This window comes from Aotus nancymaae, unplaced genomic scaffold, assembly GCF_030222135.1.
Source record: "Aotus nancymaae isolate 86718 unplaced genomic scaffold, 86718_ANA_hifiasm-v0.15.2.pri h1tg000010l, whole genome shotgun sequence".
Classification (NCBI taxonomy): domain Eukaryota; kingdom Metazoa; phylum Chordata; class Mammalia; order Primates; family Aotidae; genus Aotus; species Aotus nancymaae.
Genome location: NW_026988421.1, coordinates 29,763,429 through 29,782,299, shown reverse-complemented (window position 1 = coordinate 29,782,299; position 18,871 = coordinate 29,763,429).

Sequence of the window (18,871 nt, the reverse complement as noted above, 5' to 3'; positions counted from 1 at the left end):
AATATATCCACAAGTTCTTGGAATTAGGATGTAGACCTTGATAATATAGTTTGAATGTTCCCTCTAAATCTCATATTGAAATGTGATCCGCAATGTTGGAGGTGGGGCCTAGTGGGAGGTGTTTGGATCATGGGGATGGATCCCTCATGAATGGCTTGGTGCCCTCCCCACAGTAATGAATGAGTTCTCCCTCTATGAGTTCACGTGAGAGCTGGTTGTTTAAAAGACAGTGACATCTCTCTCACTTCCTCTCTCACCATGTGACATGTCTGCTCCCTGTTTGCCTTCTGCCAGGAGTAAAAGCTTCCCGAGGCCTCACCAGAAGCTGAGCAGATGCTGGTGCCATGCTTGCACAGCCTGCAGAACCATGAGCCAAGTAAATATTTTTTCTTTATAAATTACCCAGCCTCTATACAGGTATTCCTTTACAGTAACACAAGACAGAATAGTACACTTGGGAAGCCATTATTCTGCCTGCCATAAACCCCAAATGTCAGATAGATCTTCAAACCCTATTAATTCTATGCCTCCAAGACAGCACTTCTATCAGTTCCTACATTCTTCATCATGGATTGTCTAGACATTACAATCAGCTGCCTCCAACCTCTCCCTCTCCAATTTACAATCATCAGCTTCCAACCTCTCCCTCTCTAGTCCACTTCCCAAGAGGCTGCCAGAATGAGACAGATGCTTTTATTGTTCCTAGCCTCTCTTCCTCTTGGCTGACTTCGGATTTCAGTGCAGCTAGCCCAGGAAAGGGAATGTAAGGGCCCTGGCAGCACTGTCAACCAATGGGGACCTCTTTCAATACCCAGTAGTAGATAAGCACCCAGCTTCCTGTCCTTTAGAGGAACAATTCTGAAGTGCATTCTGCATGATTCTTCAGAGAATCTCCAAGGATTGCATTTCAGTTGCCTGTAGAGACAACCAGCTTTCTTCTCTGCTTCACTCTCCCCACTTCCTCACTAGCGATCCCTGTGATCACCTTCCAAATAAACTGCCTTCACCTAAGTCCTGGTCTCAAGCTCGGATTTAGGGGAAAATCAAACTAAGACAGAGTGATAGCTCTAAGATGAAAATCTGATCAAGTCATCTTCCTTATTAAAGACAGTAAACAACTCCTGCCCTCAGGCTAAAGTATGAACTTGGAGGTTGGTATTGAAAGCCCTACATAACCCTACCCACTTCTCCAATCTCATCATCTTCTACATCCATCCACTCATCCTATTCCCCAGCCATGCAAGATTTCCCCCATAAACTATCACATCCCAAGCATTCACTCACGTTAAGAGCTCTGAGGCCGGGTGAGGTGACTTACGCCTGTAATCTCAGTACTTTGGGAGGCCGAGGCTGGCAAATCACAAGGTCAGGAGTTCGAGACCAGCCTGGCCAATATGGTGAAAGCCCATCTCTACTAAAAATACAAAAATTAGCCGGACTTAGTGGCACATGCCTGTAGTCCCAGCTACTCGGGAGACTGAGGCAGAAGAATCGCCTGAACCCAGGAGATGGCAGTTGCAGTGAGCTGAGATTGCACTACTGCACTCCAGCCTGGGCAACAGAGCAAGACTGTCTCAAAAAAAAAAAAGAAAAAGGAAAAAGAAAAAAAGAGCTCTGAGTTCTAGATCCTGCCTGCATCTGCATGGATGCCTCAGAGCAAACCTCAAACTCAACATGTCTAAAAATGGAACTCAACCTCTCAGCAATGTTCTCCTTTCTCTAACTTTCTCTCAGTTTTCCTCTGTTTGTCTGACTCTTCACCATCTTTCCCAGTTTCTTTTTCTTCTTCCACTCTCGTACACATGACTGATCTCCAGGCTTTTGTCCTTGATCCTCCTGTTTTCTTGATCTCAACACTTTCCCTGAGTCACCTCATCCCTTCCTAAGGCATTATTTACAGCCTACATATGCGGACAATTTCATCTCCAGGCTGGACCTCTCACCTCTCTGCTAAGCTCCAAACCCATATTCAGCTGTCTACTGGATACCTCAGCCTGAATGTCCCATAGCAACTTAAACTCTACATGTTCCAGACCGAATCATCTCCCAACTTCCTCATCCTCTAATATCTCCCTTTATGGAATCGCCCTCGACCTGGCTGTTCAGAAATGTTCAACGCCTCCTTTTGGCCTGCCCCCTCCCCAGATCATTCCATTGCCTTCTCCAGTCTAGCCTCCACACAGCAATCAGTGAATCCGAGAAATCTTTTTGTTGTTGTTGTTGAGATGGAGTTTCGGTCTGTCCCCCAGGCTGGAGTGCAGTGGCAGGATCTTGACTCACTGCAACCTCCACCTCCCAGGTTCGAGAAACTCTCCTGTCTCAGCCTCCCAAGTAGCTGGGATTACAGGTGTGCACCACCACATCCAGCTAATTTTTGTATTTTTAGTAGAGATGGGATTTTACCATGTTGGTCAGGCTGGTTATGAACTCCTGACCTCAAGTGATCCACCCGCCTCGGCCTCCCTAAGTGCTGGGATTACAGGTGTGAGCCAATGCACCAGGCCAACAATCTTTCTATCGCATATACCTGAGAGTTATCTCCCACTCAGTACCCTGCAGGAAATCCCACACTTCTTAGCATGTTCCAGAGTCCTTCTTCTCGGGGTCTGCCTTCCTGAGCAGCCCCAGCTTCTCCTTATGTGGCCCATACTGTTTGATCTGGTCGCAGTGCACTTCCTATACCACGACCCCATCAATGAGACTTTCTTATCTTTAGAGCCACCTCTTCTTGGAGGCCTTCCAGACAGTGCTCCCAGGGCAGCCATGCAGCACAGTACTCTAATTATGATGCATATTTACCAGTCTTTCTCCTCTGTTAGACTGTGAATCCTTGAGGTCAGGGACTCCATCTCAGTTTCCTTTGCCCCACGGCACTGTGCCTGCTTCTTAGCACAAGTTCATTCCGTGCTTGCTGAACAAATGGACGAATAGGTATGCAGTTTCACACAGAGCAAAATTCTTATTTCTGTAATGACACAGAGTCACTGCATTCATGGTTACACAGAGACGGCCATCCTCCCTCACACTGTTGTTTCAATGTATGAGGAGTCTTCAACAGTCAATCGCATGCCTCTATTGTCACTTACCTACAGCCACGTACCAACATTCACCCACATACCCACCTCCATGTCAACCAAGGCACCCATCGTCACACCCCCACAAACATGCACGTCACAAACTCCCACGCAACCACGCACATAGACTCACACAGAGCCACTCGTACACGGCCACACACACAGCTCCAAACACCTCGAGGGCACACTTCATCTCCAATTGTGAGCAAATGCTGTTGGTTTTCATTAATCTGCAGGCTCTGTGTTTGCCAGTCTCTCTGGCTCCCCCTCTCCCTCTTCCCCACTCTCTCTCTTTCTGCTCCGAGGCAGGTGAGCGCATCAATTTTCTCCTCGTCTGTGGCAGTTAAATTAAATGGAATCGGCCTGATTGCTGAAAATCAAAGGGAAGGCTGATAAAGCAATTAAATCCCTCTAATTCCTCGTCCTGAAAGGTGCAGCGGCTCTGAAGCTAATTAACTTCATAATGAAAATCCTTCTTCACCCTTTTAGGCTCTTCTCCCTGGGTCTCCTCTTCTCTCCACTCCTTCTGGGGAGAAACTGGTTACTGAGGAAGAGCTGTATCAGCAGCATTCAAAGTCAGAACCCTGGAGAGGTCTCGGAGGACTCTGTTTAGTGCTCCTGTGTTCAGCTCCTCTCCTTCCCTCCCTCCCCTGTTCACCTGCTCACCCCTTTTTCCTACACCTAGTTACCTGCCTAGCTCTCCACACCACATTTCCATCCCTACCTCAAACACCCCACACTACACTAACATCAGATCCACCCCTACATTCAGCCCACCTCCCACCACCTACCCCAACACCCAGCTGTTACCCCAAATGCCTAGGCTTCCCCTGCTCCACATCAGCCCCCTAATACCAGCCCCATCTCTAATATCGGCCCTGCCCAACACCCAGCCCACCTGCCCCTCCAGCCTGATCTCAACAGCAGCCTGCCTTCAGTGCACAGTTATAATCCTGAGCAGCTAGTATGTGCCCAGAACTATGCTAGGCACTGGCGTATAAAGATGAACAAAAACGAAACAAGCTCTGTCCTAAAGGATCTCCTTATCCAGAGATAGAGATAATAAGGCCTTCCAACAGAGAAGCCCTCTTAGTCCATCAGGCTGCTATAAGAGAATACCAGAACCTGGGTGGCATATTAACAACAGAAATTTATTTCTCACAGCTCTGAGTGCCAGCAGATTCCCTGTCTGGTGAGGTCCCACTTCCTCATAGACCGTGCCTCCTCACTGGGTCCTCACATGGTGGAAGGGACTAGCCAGCTCTCTGGTGTCTTTTTTTGTTTGTTTGTTTGTTTTTATAGCAACAGCAGCCTAAGAATGAGGTCTCCACCTTTATGACCCAATCACCTCCCAAAGACCCCACCTCCTAGTGCCACCACCTTGGGGTTAGAATTTCAACACAAATTTTGGGGAGACATAAACATTTGTGCCATAACAGAAACCTATGAGAGGGGTCTCCAGTGTGCTCTGGCAGACTAGGGAAGGCTCCAAACGGGAAGCACTTGGGCTAGGTCATTAAGAGTTAGCTGGGGTAGGTCAGGCGTAGTGTCTCACACCTATAATCCCAACGCTTTGGGAGGCCAAGGTAGAACAATTGCTTGAGTTCAGGAGTTGGAGACCAGCCTGGGCAACATAGCAAGACCTCGTCTCTACAAAAAAATTAAAAATTAGCCAAGTGTGATGGCACATGCCTATAGTCCCAGATATTTGGGTGGCAGAGGCAGGAGGATCGCTTGAACCCAGGAAGTCAGGGCTGCAGTGAGCTGTGATCAAACTACTGTACTCCATCTTGGACAACAGAGCAAGACCCCCATCTCAAAAAAATAAAAAGTTAGCTGAGTTGACTGGCTGGGAGAGGGAGATGGGGTCAGGAGAAAGAGCGTGTGCAAAGCTTGGAGGTGGGAGAGAGCAAGAGCTGATGATTGGAGTTTGTTTGGAAAGGTAGGCCCTGGGCCATGTGGGAGGCTTGGCTGCCGATGATGCTGGGTAATTGGGCAGAGGCCAGACCATGAAGGACTTTGAAGACCACAGCAAGGAGTCTTGGTTTCTTTTTTTTTTTTTTTAAACACAGTGTCATTCTGTTGCCCAGGCTGGAGTGAGTGGCTCAATCTCAGCTCACTGCAACCTCCGCCAACAGGATTCAAGTGATTCTTCTGCCTCAGTCTCCTGAGTAGTTGGGATTATAGGCATGCGCCACCACGCCCGGCTAATTTTTGTGTTTTGTAAGTAGAGGCAGGGTTTCACCATGTTGGCCAGGCTATTCTGGAACTCCTGGCCTCAAGTGATCCACCCACCTCGGCCTCCCAAAGCGCTGGGATTACAGGCGTGAGACACGATGCCTGGACAGTTTCTTTCAAACAACATCAGGCACTGAAGAGGATTTACACGTCACATAGAACCAGAGTTTGTTGAAATTCTTTTCCACTATCCCACATGTAGGGGCGGGGCAGACACAGAGCATCGCAGACATATGCGAGTGTCCGTGAGCACACTGGCAGGAGCAGACCTGGGGAACAGGGACCCCAGGAGACATTCCGCCAAAGCGTGTCTAAGAAGTTAGCAGAGCAAGCGCACGAGATGGCCTTCTGTGATTTGAGAGCAGGAAGAGGCCCTTGCTCTGTGCTGCCTGCTGCCAGCCCTGAGATGCTAGCATCCTGGCACCTTCCTCTCCCCTCCCTCTGGAAAGTCCATTGTTCCCATGGTTTCAGATCTCACCTCTCCACGGGGAGCTGTGAGCCCCACAAGGGAAAGGTGCAGTCTGTCTCATTCGCTGTTGAATCCTCAGCCCAATCTATTGTAGATGCTCAGTAGGTATTTTGTAACTAATACTAAGAAATGAACAAATCTATACCCACAAGCTCCAGACCTATGTATTCCACTGTCAACTAAACATTTCCACTTGGATGTTTCCATCTCACACTTAACATGTCCAAAACAAACTCATTCCTCCCTGCCACGTCCACCTGAATCCCATTTTAGTGAATGGCACCACCAGCCACTACTGACCAAGCCCAAGGCCTGGGCTTCGTTCTCAGCCCTTCCCTCTCTACCACCCCTACCCCCACATCGCACCAGCCTCCACTCCTATTCATTCTGCCTTCCCATTGGTTCTCCTCTTTCCTCTCCCACTACGCTAGCCCCATCACCACCTCTCATGCTCTCTCAGTGATTTCCTGGTAGTCTCTCTGCTCTGGGTCTCCACCACCTCCAATCCATCCTCCAGAACAATTGTTCTAAAGTGGAAAATGGGAACACCTCTCTCATCTACTTACTACCCTTAGGCTCATCAGTACTTTATAAAGCAAAAGTCAACCCCTCAGCTAGCCTACGGGACCCCAGACTTCAGCCACAGCTGACTTCTTACAGCAAACAAATGTCCCAGATGTACGTCAGGGTGCCTTGTTCCCTGCCCATCTAGCCCCCAGCTTCCTCCCACCCCCGACCACCCCAAAATCTTTCAAGACTCCCCGCAATTTTCTTTAGAGATTCTATTTTGGTTTTGTTTTCCTTTGAGCTTTTCTGTGCCTTCTATGCATTCTGCATGGAGCAAATATTATTTTTGAAACTGGAAAAAGAAACTGTCTTTAATGCAGCTGAGACCCCTGTTCTCCCTAAAGCTTCTCCCCAGGCTCCCACACGCCTACCCATAGAATTCCCCTTCCTTTGGGCCTCATTGGGACCTCTCTTCCACCTGCTGGAACACCAGCAGCCCGAAGTGTCTGCACACTTTTCTCCCTTACACGGTGAGGCCCTGCAGGGCAGGAGCCACAGGTGTCTGGATCTTGGCGGGTACAATGTCAGGCACATCAGATTTGCCCCGTGATTGCTGAACAAGTGAATGGCCAAGTGGCCCAAGAAAAAGCTGAGAGTTTGGTCAAACCATGCATCCAGCTGGGTGCAGTGGCTCACATCTGTAATCCCAACACTTTGGGAGGCCGAGGCGGGCAGATCACCTGAGGTCAGGAGTTCGAGACCAGCCTGGCCAACATGGTGAAACCCCCTCTCTACTAAAAATTTAAGAAATTAGCTGGGCATGGTGGTGGACTCCTATAATCCCAGCTACTTGGGAGGCTGAGGCAGGATAATCGCTTGAACACAGGAAGTAGAGGTTGTAGTGAGCTGAGATTAAGCCATTGCACTCCAACCTGGGTAAAAAGAGTGAAGCTCCATCTCAAACACACACACACACACACACACACACACACACACACACACACAAAATATTCCATCGGAGTCAGAGTGTTGACACAATCTGCAAGAGCTGGAGAGCAGCCAGCAGTCAGCCCTGCCATAGGCCCCAGTAACATTCCTGAAGAATCCACTGGATTGGGGAAGGCTGATAATAGAACTTCCCACGTGGAGAGTGCCTAGAGGGCTGGCATAGGTCCCCAGCCCCAGCCCAGCCCTGGTCTCCACCTTCAGAGATCCTCAGAGGCACAAGGAGAGAAAAGCAGTGGGAGGGAGAAGTGGAGATGTGAGAGGAAGGCAGAGACGGGAAGGAGGCCCTTCCAAAGCCTCGGGGAGACAGTGGCAGAGACTCCAGAAGGGCAGATGGGTAGCAAGGCCCCCAGCACAGCCCAGGAGCCTCTGTGCACTCAAAGCCCATGCTGGGATTGGGGGACAGGGTCTTGGAGATTGGAGAGAGGACAGCAGGTTCCCAGCCCTCTGCAGGTGCCAGCCCCCATCCTGGGCTGGCTCCCCACCCCTTTCTAGAGCCAGTGGGTGGCACCCGGCAGGGGGCAGATGAGGCTTCGACGTGAGTGATGGGCACTGATTTAGGCCCAGATTTGCAGCACTTGTGGGGGCTGGTGCAGCTCCAAGACCAGCAGGAGGGGTGGGCAGGGCGTAAACAGGCTGGACTGGCAATGGGGAAAGGGAGAGATCTCTGTGGGGAAGAGACAGACTCTTTCCTCTGAGTCCCCAGCAGAAACCAGGTAACCGGCGATTGGGGACCATAGCCAGAGACCTGAGGGGGGCACTCTGCACAGGGCGTGACTTGTTTGCAGAGAGTGCAGGGTGGGTCCCCTGAAGTGCCTAGACACACACACACACACACACACACACACACACACACACACACCATTCCCCAGCCCCGCATTCACACCCAGAACAAAATGCTGTGAGCACATACTCAGCACACTGCTGAAACACCTACTTCGCGCCACAGTGCGCTGGGACCACCCAGATACTCAGTCAAACCGCAACAATCTCAGCCTACCAACACTCAGTCACCTCATCCCAGTTGCTCAGAGTGAAAGTCGGGCAATTTGCACAGACAGAACTCATCACACAAGGCATCTTTGGTCTCCCAGACGTCCTCACACATACGCACAGGCAGGCAGTCATACACGCATGCACATATGCGTGCACACACAAATTGTTAAGTTTGGCAGAAGTGATGGGGATAGCCCCAGGGGTCTGGGTCTTGGTTTTGAAGAGAGAAAAAGACAGTGTCAGGTCACTGGGCTCAAGGAGGTAGATCTGGGCCACAGCCCTAGCAGAGTCCAGGGAGGTCAGCCATAGGGTCCAGGTCCCTTGGGGAAAGTCCTATCCATCCCGGCTGATTCGGCCCCACCCACACTGTCTCCAGATGCCCTCCTCCACCCTGCCAAGGTCCAGTCCCCTTCAGTCCCTGCAGTCACCCCCTCCCTGGGCCCCCTCCTGTCAGCTCATTCTCTTTCCATCTGCATCCCTTCTCCTCCCCCCACCGACCCCCCCATCCCCGCCCCCCCAGCCTCGGTGATAAAAGAGCCAGATTGGAGCGGGTGCCACGCAGCTTCATTCCCCACCATATGGGCCCAAAAGCCAAATCGTCAGCTAAGCGATTAAATCAAGTATGTCGAACAAAATGTTATGAACTGACATTATGGGTATATAATTTTATGCCATTTGTTGCCATCTGTTTATCTAAACAGCCCCCATTCCACACAGACATACAGACTCACACCTTCCCTCCTACCCTCCACCAGTCAGGATCCCTCCCCTCCCAACCAGGGCCAGAGGTCAGGGACGAGAAGACCTGTGTCAGAAGTTAAAGCTCCAGAGTTCTTGGGAACTGGAAGGAACTGGGGGGCCAGTAGTCCCAGATTGCTGAGGGATAGGAGAGCAGGGGTCAAGACTGCTCATTGGTCTGAGAGGGGGCAAGACCCTTAGGGAGCAGGAGGTTAGGGAACCAGGAGTCCCAGGCATAAAGACTGTGGCTAGGGCCGTGGCACAGGACCATGGCCTGGGGCCAGGAGAGCCTCGCTGGCAAGCCTCCAGCCTGGCACGTGGCACGTGTGTGAGTGTGTGTGCAGGGCAGACACAAGAGCAGCAGCTGTGCACATCACGGAAAGCTGTGGGAGCTTTCTTTCCCTCTGCCCCTGTCTGTCCTGGGGGCCCACAGCTCTCAGAGTCTGATGGGAGGGCTGGCTCCTCTCAGGACCACAGGCACAGGTCAGGGGGCCAGAGGCTTAGGCCACTGTCACTCATGTCTCCTCCTCAACATACGGTCATAGGGCGGGTGCCCCATGAAGCCTAGAGGATAGGAGCCCCTGTCCCTACACCCCTCCAACCCCAAACAGCTTCAGAGTCCGAAATAGCCCCTTAACACTAGGCCGGTGGCCTCTGTGCTTAAGTGTGAGCCCCCAGCCACAGATGCTCAGGCATCGGGCCTCTCTGCTGCCTGGTCCCAAACTGTCTGTCCGTGCCTATGGTCTCTCTGTCTGACCTCCCCTGTCCACCCCTCTGCCATGGCGAGTGTCTCTGTGTGTCTCTCTCACCTCCGTGTTAGTTTCTGTCTCTCTCTCTTTCTGTCTGCCTCTGGCTCTGCTTTGGCCTCTGACTCTCCTGGAGGTGCAGGCTGGAGCCTTGGAGATATCCAGCCAGAGGGATAGTGGCTCCATGGAGGAGTACAGAGGTGGGAAGTGGGGTGGAGGAAGTGGCCCAGGAATAGAGAGAGCAAAACATGACACACAGGGACTCGGATGATGGACAGCCCTGGGACATTGGAAGCCTTGGGGCTGCTCCAGGAGCTGGAACAAGTGTGGCCTGTGGGTGAAGAAGTGTGAGGAAGGGGAGGGAAGCTTCGGGGTACAGGAAGGATACCCCAGCCAAAGGATACGTGGGAAAGATGGTAGGCAACCTCTTGCAAGGTTTATTAAAACACTACCCCAAACACACACACACACACACACACACACACACACACGGGGGGGCAGTTCCCAGGAGCCCATCCATGTCCATTCACACATACACCTACGTGTGTACCCACACACACAGGGTTACGGTGACGCTTGCCATAGAAAGCCCTCAAGGTCACTCTGGCATGCGCCCTCACCATCCGGGACAGTGTCGCCATCAAGTCGGGCACTCCAGTGCCAGCCGCTCTCAGGGCTCCCCCAGGTGTGTGCACAGTGTGTCCCCCCGGCTTGGGCTCGCCCTCCACTTGCCCACACATAGCGTCACACAGCCACCCAGCACTCACAGAGACACGTCTCTGTCTCTTGCAGGAAGAGATTAAGCAATGCAGAGAAAAGCCCACAGTGAGCGCTAGAAACCCAAATAGGAGGAAAAAGCCGCCAGAAAGCCTCAAGAGACGAGGCTGAGACGAGACGGACAGGAAGAAACAAGGAAGCAGAGAGAGACAGAGACAGCGGCCAAAGGACAGGGAGAGACGGAGAAAGACAAAGACGAAGACGGAGACGTGAAGGCCGACGAGGAGAAAGCGGGACAGCAGCAAGAGCGAGGGGACGCTGCAGGCGGGCGGGCTGGAGGGGGCGCCCAGGACTCTGAAAGCCGGGAAGGCACGGGTGGTGGCAGCGGCTGAGGCTGGAAAAGCTCATTTTGCTGGTAATTTACTCTCCTGCTTTTGGGCCGCTCCGCCTGCCGCTGCCGCCCGCCCGGGCTGCCTGTTCCAATATTAGATATAAACAAGTAAACTGTGTAATGGATCACATTAAGCAGGCCTTGCGTCTTGAGGCAGGATTTAATTTGCATGGCAGATTAGCTTGTCTTCCCAGCAAGGCACCCCGGGGCACCCCGAGCTGTAATAGGATCCCGCCTCTTAGAGCCCATTAAGGCAATTGAGAGAGCCTCCTAATCTCCCTCCCCGCCCTGCACCAGAATCCCCTCCTGCCGCACCCAGGAGGGTCTTGTGATAGCGGGACCCCCATCTTCTGACCCTGTGTGGTGCCCCCATCTCAGGTCCCACCTTGCCCTTAAAGCAGCAACCCCAAGCCCCCTGGGTTACCCCATTTCCGCCTCCTGCCTCAGCATCCAACCTCAGAGAACTTTCCCTCTGAGCACCCTGGCTCTGCTTCTGAGCACCCAACTGCCCTGAATTCACTTTCCCCGTTCCTCCAAGTGTCCCCAAACTCCAGGCCCATGATCTGACCCTCACTTTTTCCATTCTCTGCCTGGCTCCCCCAGACCCTCCAGCAATCAGTGGGCTTCCTAGCTGAGGTCAGGGGTGAGAATATCTTCCATCCGTTTCTTCAGTTTCTCATTTAACAGCCGTACAAGATCATTGTCGGGATGGGAATCAGAGCAAGACTCAGAACCCGCGTGGAGATCAGTGTTCAAGTTACTATTTGGTTTCAAAGTGAGGCTGAAGTGAGTGATTATAACAACCCTCTTTTGTGGGGCACTTTAAAGTTTATGTGTTATATCTATCTATGAGATCATTAATCCCAACCCTCAGAGGAACTCTTTTAAATCAGCCCCAGTGGGCCAGCCATGGTGGCTCATACCTATAATCCTAGCACTTTGGGAGGCCAAGACAGGAGGATCACTTGAGACCAGGAGCTCAAGATCAGCCTGGGCAACATAGGGAGACCCCATCTCTACCAAAAATACAAAACTTAGCTGCGTATAGTAACACACACCTCTAGTCCTACCCACTCCGGAGGCCGAGGTGGGAGGATCACCTGAGTCCAGGAGGTCAAAGCTGCAGTGAGCCATGATCACTTAATCTCTTCCTGATCACTCCACTGCACTCCAGGCTGGGCAACAGTGCAAGACCCTGTCTAAAAAACCCAAGAAGTTAAAAAATAAATCAGTTCCATTGAAAAGATGAGGAAACAGGCTCAGAGAGAAGAAATGATTTGCCCAAGGTCAAACAATTGGTAAGGGGCAGCCCCAGGACTCCATCCAGGTCTGCCTGACCCCAAGTGCAGAAGTCTTTCTGATATTGGGGTCAGCACTGGGATCCAGAGAGGATCTATCCCAGGATCCCTATCAGGATTAGGTTGATCATGGATATCCGTCCCCGGCCCCGCCACTGGACCAGGGTGAGTGGGGCCCACACCAGGGCTTCGTTTACCCGCTTATTTAACGGGAGGTACTCCTACAGTGGAGCTACTGAACACTTATGAAGGGGACCAAATAACCAAAGGCCAGTGGCACTAGAAACCAGGGAGATTGGGGTAGGAGTAGAGAAAGACCTGCAGTCTGTGGGAGCGTCCCCCAGCCCCATCCCCTGAGCACCGGCAAGCCCCTGAGCTGGATTGGCTGGGCTGGGGATGGGGCCTGAGGAGCCTGCAGGGAGACGGGGCCTGGGTGGGTGGGTATTGATGGGGCCAGGCCGGTGGAAAAGGGTCAGTTCAGTCCTGCTTAGCTCACAAAGGGTCCTTGTTGTGGGTAATGGGACTCTCCTGGCAGCTTTATTTGCTGTCAGTGGCTTTTATTAAAGTCTCCAGTTTCAGACCCTCCAACCTCCAGCCATTGTATGCGCTCCCCCTGGGCCCTGCCCCCATCCCCTGGCTAGATGACTCTGAAGGGCCCCCCTGCTCCATCTCCTGGGCCCCAGTCACCAGCCTCTCACCTTCACCTCCCAGAGAGAGGGCAGAGAGGCTATGCACTCAGGGAACATCTCAGCCCTGGCCCTTTAACACCCCAAAATGGACCCTAATCTCCCGGACGGTGTGACTGGTGCTGGGGGTGGGGCAGCAAGGCAGCCTGGGCAGAATGCACACGGAGTGGCACACGCATGTGCACATATGTGTACCCTGTGTGTCCTTGAGGGCTGCACACCCATCTGTTCCATGGCCTGTGTCTTCACACAGACAGGGATTGAGAAGAGGTTGGGTTGAGAGGTTCCAGTTTGATTCCATGAGCAGGCACCACCTCAGAACTAGAAGGTGGGAGGATGGAGAAGCGTCTTCCAACTCTGTCTGTCACCTGGGATATTGACTCCCTGCTCCCTTCTCTCTGCCCATGGAAGGAAGCAGGCAGAGGAGTTAGGCTGGGCCTTGACGCTGGGTAGAGGAGATGCTGAAATGCATCAACTACCACCAGGCAGTTTAACCTCACTTCACCCAGATCCAAATCTCTCCTTTGTAGCCCAGAGCCCCAGCCCCAGATTCACAGCCCAGAACCCAAGCAGCTGAGGCCTGGTTCTTACATACTTCCTTCCCAGAGAACACACTTGAGGTTGGCACTGGAGGCACACAGCCAGACTCTTCAGGATAACCTCCCTGGAGCAGAAGTTCAAAGTAAAAATGGGCACATGATCCCAGAAAATCCTTGCTGAGCAGGGGAAAACAGAAGAGGGACACAGAGGGGACCCAAGGGTCACAGGTGGGGATGGAAGGGACTCAGATCCCGCACTTAGGCTTCTCCTCCGTGCCCCACCCCACTGCTGTGGAGCTAGAGGGAAGAGGTGGCATTGCCCTCCTCTCCATTACCCACATATGTGGGATCTGAGGTTGGCATAAGTGCACAGCCAGTGACTGTGTCCTTGTGCAATTGGGTGTGGGCCATGAGGAATGTGTGTGTGTGTATGTCCACATGTGTGTGGGGGGGATGGTTATGAGGTCCACGTGAGTGTGAACATTGGAGTGTCAATTGTACACTTGTGTGTGTCTTCTGAGGGTGTCTGCTCTGAGGAGAGCAGCTACATAGTTTATGTGAGGAGAGGATGTCTGTGGTTGAAGGTGACTGCGTGTATTTGCTGTGGGCTGTCTGTCCTGCATATGTTTGAGTATATAAGAGAAAGGGGGCCGGGTGCAGTGGCTCACACCTGTAATCCCAGCACTCTGGGAGACCGAGACGGGTGGATCACGATGTCAGGAGTTTAAGACCACCCTGACCAATATGGTGAAACCCCATCTCTACTAAAAATACAAAAATTAGCTGGGCATGGTGGTGCGTGCCTGTAATCCCAGCTATTCTGGAGGCTGAAACAGGAGAATCGCTTGAACCCAGGAGGCAGTTGTTGCAGTGATCCAAGATTGTGCCACTGCACTCCAGCCTGGGTGACAGAGTGAAACTCCATCTCAACCAAAAAAAAAAGAGAGAGAGAGAAAGAGAGATCCAGGGAGTCCCCAGCCCTCCCTAGGGTCCTCTGAGCCCCTGGCTCGGCCTCTGCCAGGCCATTTGGGGAGCGCCTGTGCTTTATGGTGCGCGGGTGAAAAATGGAAATGCTAATAAGTAGTCGTTAAATTGTCTTGCAAAAATGTTAAATGATAAATTGGGTAATGTTATTGTTGAAATGAAATATGTAAAATAAATGAGTTATTTATTTCTAATAAATATTTTGTTTACGATATATTTGTAGGGGTGTTAATTATTTTCCCCCTCAATCGGGGCAACGTATAAATTCTAATAAAGTGCAGGCTGTGGTGAAGGCAGCGGGGCCCGTGGCGGCTCCTCCGGTCCGGGCTGCTGCAGGACCTCAGCCTGTGATGGATGTAGCAGTCACAAACGATTGTTCTACTTGCTGAGATTCCAGGCTCACAAATGTGGCTTGTTTTCTTTCAAAAGAAAGGAAAAAAGAGAGTTGGAGAAGAAAACAAATAGGCCAAGGTCTCCATGATGAGATGGTTAAATATCCCCAGGCCGGGTCTCGCCCCTTAGCTAGCTGCACAGGCCCTGGGCACTCCTGTCACTGTTGCAGCCAGTTTTGCAGAAGGAGCAATAAATACACAAACAAACCAAGAGGCGAAGAATCTTCACGTCCCCTAGACCCATCAGGAGCCCTGAGCACTCACGCCAGGCCAGGTAGTTTGCAAATACGTGCACATTCGTTTGCAAAACTCCCATGCCACACAATCCCCGTCCCTAAATTGCCAACCCCTCCGTGATTCTTGCTCTCCCCTGTCCCAGTTGGGGGATTCTCCAAGGAGGCAGATGCCTCCATCTCCTGCTGTTTCCAGCCCTTCCTCCCTGCAAGGGAAGAACCATACTCCCCCTTAACTCTGCGTCTTCTCCCCCTGCCGTTCATGCCCCTTCCAAACCCTCTGATGCAGGAACCTCCAGGATTACCCATGGCCTGTCCAGAGGGTCCTAGTTTAGCCCCCTCAGGAGGCATCTGGCCAGAAATTGAACTAGACCCTGGCCTGGCCCCTGAGGCTGGAACGCGTATTGGGGGTGCAGGGTACATTCCCCTTCAGAACAAGTTGCCTCCCCCCAGGGTGTTATCTCCGCGTGAGTAATAAAACTGCTGAGGCAGGACGGCCTGGTGGACAGGCACAGGCAGCACTGCGTGCAAAATGCAGGGCTGCTCTGTCCCTGCCCTGGGCACCAGCCCCAGGCACCAGTCCCGGGCTCCAGCCCATCCACCCTCCCTCCGGCCCTCATCCAACTCCTGGAGCTGAAGTGGGCTCCAAGTTCTCATGACAAGGGCAACAAGGCTCTAGGCTGACCTCCACCTTGGGATCGCAATCATTTAGCACACCTTTCTTCAAGATGGAGGGGTCGTGATGGGTAGCTACAACCGCAAGGGAGGTGGGATTAGGCAGATTCAGGGGGTTCCCATGGGTCCTCTTTCAGAGTTTGGGTGGGGGAACAATGCCTCCCAGGCTGGGGTTCCCCAAAGTCTGTTCAGAGGGGCCCTGGCCTCTTCCACTCATCTACCACTGCCCACCATCCAAGCCACTGGGAGGGAACTGCCTCTCAAAAAGCATCTCTCTGCACAGGTACGACCTTGTGTGTGAATGTGTAAGAGGAACAACAGGCCAGGTTTATTGCAGGATGGAGAGACCTTCAGCATGGGACTAAGAGCAAGGTAAATCACAGAGGTGGCCAAGAGAGACACACCGCGTGCACTGCCCAGCTCGCAGGCGCCACACTCGCCCAGACACAGATGCTGGACTTGGACGCACAGCCACCATGATGCTTGCATTGTGCACGTTAGGTTGCAAAACTCCCATCCCACACAATCACGGTTCTTAAATTGCCAATCCCGCACAACTACACTTTCGGGGAGTTTGAATCAGGTACAGGAGGTATAAGGGGGGATGACCAGACAAAAAGGGACATGAAATCGTTGCCCATCTGTGGGGCTCTAATCAGCTGTTGGGAGGGGGGGTATCAACACTGGGGGAAGGGCGCCCCCTGCTGGAAAGACAGCTGTAACCATCTCCCCATCCAAGCCTGCCCCGCTATAATCTTTCCCCAACCCTCCCCTACCAAGACATCCACACACAACTTACGTTTATCCACCACCCTCTGGCTAAGCGCCAGCCAAGCTGCATAACTCTGGGTTCTTTTAAAAACATGTAAAATTTTTGATCATCATTTGTTTAAACTGTATAAATAATCTACCAGGTTTTAATAGGGTTTTTCTATGAATTGGCAACAAAGCATGAAATGTGATATTTTCACCATGAGTAGTTGGGAAATTAGTCACCTCTGTCCATGGCTCTCTGCTGGCTGGAGACCCCCAGGCTGTCTGGTTCCTGCCTCCCCTCCACCTCAGGCCATTCTGAGCCTTTCAGATGCTACCCCGCCAGCTCCTGCCTTTTTTGGGTAGTCGGGGGAATTCTGTGGCTTCGCTATAAGGAGCCCTGCTGGTTGTCTCCTCATCTCAAAGCAAAGACCAAGCAGCCCTGGGTCCTTGTTTCCTGGACTTATCAGAAGCTGGGGTCTTTGGATCTCTATGTCTCATTTCGGGCTCCAGTGCAGATTGGGGTGGGAACAGGGAAGGGCAGCGGGTTTAAGGACAGTTATTTGGGGCAGAAGCAGTTTGAGGGCAGAGAGTTGGAGTCATTCACAATTTTCCCATCTTCCCCAAAGTTCTGCACACTTGCCCACTTCCCAGGCTGTTCTGCACTCACAGCGGCAGGACCCACGCACCCCCTTGAGGAGGCTGGGCCCATCTTCTGAGGTTGACAAACCGCCCACCCAGTCTGGGAGCAAAAGGTGCTAAGGCTGGGAGAGGAACCACTGTTGGGGCAAGGAAGGGTGAGAGATGGAGAACAGATCTGGGGAAGCAGGAAATGAGGGCTTCAGGGATGGAAGCCAGGCAGGGTTTGGAGATGGAGGAATCAGAGATAAGACCCGCACTGCAGAGTTAGATGGATGAGGCAGAGACAGTGGAAACTGCCCATATATGCAAGTAAGGCTTTCAGTCCCACTCCCAAATGACTCCTGACCCCAGCCCCCGCCACCAAGTACAGTAGCCCCAAAGCACGCCTCTTACACCCAGTGCCCCATTGGGGAAAGCCATAAGCAATGCCAGTGACCAAGGGCCTATGCAGCAGGGCTGGCTCTGAGCTGCCCAGCTGGGCCGTGGGCCTCCCGGGTCTCAGGCCAAAGCCTGGTAAGCCTCAGTCTCAGAACTGGGCATGGGCCATGGGGGAGGGGGTTGTGGGGCCCCCTCCTCGCCCTGAACCACAGTCCACATGCTCTATGCTGAGCAGGGCCCCCTTCCTTTCTGCCCCCTGCCCCTGGCCCTAGATGAATAAAACTCAGGGGGTGGGGGGAGCTATTCATGGAAGCAGAGAATGTGTGAGCCGCCCAGCAGCCCCCTCTCATTAGGGGACCCCCGTCAGGTGGCGCTCATTAACTTCAAGTTGTCTCTTGTTTTAAAACTCGGGTGAGGGGGGCAGGGTGGAGGGGCACATTGTCTGGCTGCTGCCCCAGAGAGATTAGGCGCCCAGGGGGAGGGGGCAGGCAAAGGCCCTTTAATTAGTTACTTTCAAAGGTTCCCTGTCCCCTTTCTCTCGGGTCCCCCTCCTAACCCCCGGCTGGGCCCAGCTTCGAGGGGGGCGGTCTTTTCTGCTTGGCAGAGCCGCCTGGTCACTCGGCTTAAATCCGCAGTCTTTGTTTCTGCCTGGACAATGGGCCCAGCACATCAGCCATGGAGGCCAGGAAGAAACAGGGCCTTCTCCTGTGCGGCCAGGAGTCGGCTGAGTGGGGTGCATCCTGGCACCAGCCTGCAGCCTGGGGCCACCAACAGGGGGCTGGGTACCATGAACCCTTCCTAGGCTGAAAAGAAGAGGATAGGAACACACACACACACACCCCTCAAGACCTGGCTTTAACAGAAGAAAAAGGATAAACAAACCTCATGCCAGGGTCTCCTTCACATAGGACGTTTCTAGGTCTCAGGTTTAGTACCCTGGGGTACTAGGGTACTAGGTCTTGGGTTTAGTACCCTGGGGTACTGGGGTACTAGGTCTCAGGTTTAGTACCCTGGGGCCTGGCTCAAGGATGGAGGTGCTCTTCCTTTCCATACAGCAGAAAAAACGGTTTATGAGTCAGGCAGATCTGGGTCCCAATCTTAACTCTGCTACTCATGAGCAAGTAATTAATCTCTCAAACTTCAATTTCCCTCGTCTATAAAATGGGGAAAACAATGACTGCCTCTTGGGTTGTGATGATTAAATGCTCTAACTGGGTGAAAGGGTCTAGCACAGTGCCTGGCACACAGTAAGGGCTCAGTACCTGTTAGTTTCCTCCTTGTACGGTTCCTATGGCCAGAGTCTTATCCTACATCCTAAGGAGCAGGTGTGTGGGACCCTTTCGGCTTCAGAGGCGTCGGTGGTAGACATGGACTAAGCTCCCGCCGGGACACACATGCAGGAAAAGACTC